This window comes from Zingiber officinale, chromosome 1B (assembly GCF_018446385.1).
Source record: "Zingiber officinale cultivar Zhangliang chromosome 1B, Zo_v1.1, whole genome shotgun sequence".
Classification (NCBI taxonomy): domain Eukaryota; kingdom Viridiplantae; phylum Streptophyta; class Magnoliopsida; order Zingiberales; family Zingiberaceae; genus Zingiber; species Zingiber officinale.
Genome location: NC_055986.1, coordinates 96,171,096 through 96,175,487, shown reverse-complemented (window position 1 = coordinate 96,175,487; position 4,392 = coordinate 96,171,096). Strand labels below are relative to the sequence as shown.

At 36.7% G+C, this 4,392-nt stretch overlaps 1 long non-coding RNA gene across 1 annotated transcript; it reads left to right on the top strand.

The window, feature by feature from the left end:
* Positions 1–3,350: 3,350 nt before the first annotated feature.
* Positions 3,351–3,953, top strand: LOC121979959. The gene is made up of 3 exons (XR_006111441.1): positions 3,351–3,421; positions 3,652–3,698; positions 3,829–3,953. It is a non-coding gene; the product is annotated as an uncharacterized LOC121979959 (long non-coding RNA).
* The last annotated feature ends 439 nt before the right edge of the window (positions 3,954–4,392 follow it).

Here is a 4,392-nt window from a genome sequence, read left to right as displayed (position 1 = left end):
CCCATCCTTCTTCTTCACGAACAATACAGGCGCTCCCCATGGTGAGTGACTAGAGCGTATGAAGCCCTTGTCGAGCAGCTCCTGTAGTTGCTCATGGAGTTCCTTCAGTTCTGCTGGAGCCATGCGGTAGGGTGGTTTGGAGATGGGATTTGTACCGGGAATAAGTTCTATCTCAAATTCTATCTCTCTGTCTGGTGCTAGGCCTGGTAACTCCTTAGGAAAGACTGCTGGGTAGTCACATACGACTCAGACCTCCTCTAGTTTTCGGTCCTTGTCCTGGATGGTACTGACTACATGTGCTAAGAATCCCATACAACCTGAATCCAGTAGTTTCTGTGCTTTCAGAGCTGAGAGAAACTTCTTGGCTCTTCTCTTTGGCTCTCCGCTGTACTCAAACTGCACTCCTGCTTCGGGTTAGAATATAACTTTCTGTTTACGGCACTCTATGGAAGCACCGTACTTGATCAGAAAGTCCATTCCCATGATGATATCGTAGTCAGCCATATTTAGCACTATCAGATCGCCAAAAAGCTCTCTGTCTGCTATAATGACTGGCACTGCTCTAAGCACTACAACAAAAATGTTAAAAGACAACACCCCTACGACAACGGTTTTAAGAGAAAGCATTGCGTATGCACTCAAAGACAACAGTTTTTGCCAAAACCGTTGTCTTTGAACTCCCCATTAAATATAAAAGACAACGGTTTTGTGAAAACTGTTGTCATTGAGCAACTTCTTTTTAAAACAATAACACTTTTTACAACGGTTTTATAAACCGTTGTCTTTAAGCGCGTTTTTAGGGGCTACGACAACAGTTTTGATAAAACCGTTGTCTTTGACTTTATTCGTTTCGTCATTTTCCCCCTGCAGTTTTGTTTTCCCTCTCTCCGAAAATCTTTTTAGCGCCGTGTTTCCCCTTCGTATTCTCGAACCCTAAGAAATTTTTCATTCCCTCTCCCTTTCCCATCCCCCCACTTCGCTCTCTCTATGTTCCATGGTGAGATGTGGACTGCAGTGTAAGAGTTGGAACCCTTGCTCACTGCCTGTCTAGCGATCTTAAGGTCTAAACTTGACACAAGGTGTGGTTTTACTCGCGCTTTGCTCCCATTTTTTGTCTTGTTTCTTGGGTTTCATCCTAGTTCTGCTGATGTCTGGTCTGGGAGGGCTGGATCTGCTTTCCTTGTGCTTCAGTGTTCACGATCCGGGCGTGCAACATTCTTTTTCGGTGTGATTTGTGTTATTTTGGGGCTTGCGACTCGTCTGCCATCAAACGATGGTATTTTTATGTATTTGGGGTCGATTTATAATTTCCCTTTGTCTTTTTCCCCATATCTTTAGTTTCTCTTGGATTGATGAGATTTTTGGGGTTCCTTTAAAGAGAAAAGATACATTTATGTAATTCCAACTCATGATTGTTAGCATGTTGGCATGGAACTTGTGCCAAGAGCAGCTCCTTTTTCCTCAAGGAGAAGCCTGTGCTATGTGCAGATTATGATAATGTAGTATGTGCTTACATGTACTAATTTACATATTAACATGATTTTATACTCATACCATATAATTTGATAGAGATGCTCATATGGAACTTAACACTCTTCAGGTCATCAGCATGTGTGAAGGTTCAACAACATATGCCTGAAAGCTTGCTGCAGAAGATTGGATAAATGTTGATGCTCTGTTTAATTAATTCTTAATAAGTTGCATAGTTGCATCAACTAGTTGCAAATATGGCTGGCAAGATTTCTTGCAAAATAACAGTTACTGGCTGAAGTGGATTTATAATCTCATTCTCAAATGTATCACATTATACTGGATCAACATCTTTGAGAAAGACCATTGGCTTTAAGAAACTATGAAATAATTCATTGTTGTTATTCTGAGTGAAATGTGATCGATATGGTATACTCTAGATTCTCTTTTTTTTTTTCTTTCATGTTTTTTTTTACAATTAAACTTCTTTTGTAGTCTCCAGTTTAATTAATTAGCTTACTCATAACTAAATTGCTAATTCAAATGGTCATAGATGTATGGTCAGACTACATTTCTGTGCAACCTTTTGACTATGTCGCCATTTATTTTGATATCATCTTTTCGCTTGTTTATTATTGTTTTGCTTTGGTGATATTTTTCCATGGAATTTTTATGCACTAGTGGCATAACAAGACTAAATGATCGGGCACGCCAAGATGCTGCTGTTCTTCGACTTGGATTTCTTAAGCTTGATGGTATAACATCTTCTTTAGTCTATACTTTATCTGAATATAACAGAGTTTTCACTTGTTCTTTAGAGTTCCTTCAATATTTTTGAAGTGCTAACATTTATGTAATGTGGAAGCTCGTGCAAGGGAGGACACAAGGAAGATTGACCTTGTTGTTAAGGAAAAGGCTGCTCGGTTGAAGCATTTAGCCACTGTATGTTTTCTAGCTTAGCTTTTCCAATTTTAGCCAAAAATCTCTTTTTTATCTGCATGGCTTGATTTATTCATGCATATCTTGAAGGACAGGGCTCAATCTGATCTAAAGAGAGTAGCAGATCAGCATTGGAGTGATGGGGGCTTAGATGTTTCTCTTTTTCTGTAGTATTTAACAGCAATTATTCAGTTTATTTAGTCGTGATTTTCTACTTTTTCCTTCATTATTTATTTGGAAAAACCATCATCAAATTTTATTTTGAGTTGTAAAGAAGATCCTCTATATTCAATATTCTGGATTGAAGATTATTGTATTATTTCTCAATCTAAAAGGAAATTCCCTTCAAAATGAAACTACAGTGGCTTCATAAGAATGAAGCAATCATCTGGCAAGTGTTTTGAACCAAACTTGATAGGGTAGATGTATTTCACAGCCATTTGAAATCTTTTTTAAATGTGAGGAATGGAAGGGTATTAAATCAGAGTGGAAGAGGGAGGGAAAACACAACATGTAGGCAAAAAAAAAAACTGATGACCAGCCTTTATAATTTTAAATTTTTTTTGGAGGAATGGTTACTGAATAAAACTTTAACAAGCTACCAAAGTGTTTGTTGAAATGTGCTACATACTCCATTGTAGATTGCGTCCAAGGAATATATGAAATAGTTTAGTTTTGGTTGCTGAGCTAATATTCTGCTTGTTTTCTCATAATATTGCAAGTTAATTATTGTCCATAATATTATGTGTATATTGGATATCAAGTGTGGATTATAGTTTCTTTTATGAGTTAATGGAAGAAATTACATGACTGTGTGACTATGGAGTTTGTGGAAGTTGTTATTGATGACCATAACAACCCTGTTAAAGTGTCTTTTGATATATTTATTTTACATCTAATTATAACTGTATAATTTTCTTCAAAACATTTTGAGTTTGACCAGGCCGACTTACGACGAGCTGACTTCATATTTAGACGACGTGCCATGGAAGATGCATACATGGCATTGAAGGTAGAAGATGTACTGCTTTTTTTTCCAACATCGTTGTGGTGTAAGTTTAATCATGTATATTACTTGCATAAGTGTCATATGATTAACTAGTTTAAAAAATGCGGAGTCTAGTTTATATCCCATAAATTTTTTGAAATGATTATAATGTTCATTGTCCTTTGTTCTGTTGTTTTACTATAATTCAGTACACAAGATGCAAGTAATGTGAATAATCTATCTCTCTTGTGCAGTTTATAAGAAACATTCATGACATGATGGCAAACAAATTTTACCAATTGTAAGTCTTTCACCTCAATATCAAACTTTCTTACATGTAGTGACTCCTGTTAAAATTGTTTCTTGCACACTTTTGTGTTTATATGGCATTCATGATCAATCATTCATTTTGTTGAAACAATTCCTTGTAGTCCTTCAAATGAAAGGTCTTTCTCTCTCAAAGATAAAATGGGATTCATTACACTCAAAAAGAATGGGAAAGCTCTTGATCTATTTGCAGATGAGGTCACAACAGACCGTATGCAAGCCATTCAGGTGCTTTAATGTGCATACTTTTTTGTTCTATTTTTGTTTATGAATGCTTCATTTCACATGTTATTGTTTGTTTTAAGAAGCTTATTGGACTATGGCATCCGCCTTACTGCCATCTAGTCCATGATTCTAGCACAAGTCTTATGGCTCTGAGAACTATCATCTAACAGTTTTCACTAGGATGTAACTATCTTACAACGATGAGTCTCGAAGCTTCAATGCAGCTATTTGGTGATGCTAAGGCCAAATATCTAAATCCTTATCTATTTCATCCCGGTTTCTCATAAGTGTTCTTGGTGACATCGTACTACTAGTTTTAGTGATATATAGACACTTATCCTCAAATGACTAATCCAATTCGAGACTTCTGCTCCATTTGAACTTGTTTAAACCAAGGAACCATGCTGTTTTCCCTTGATGCTATGCTGAACTGCCTTGCTCTT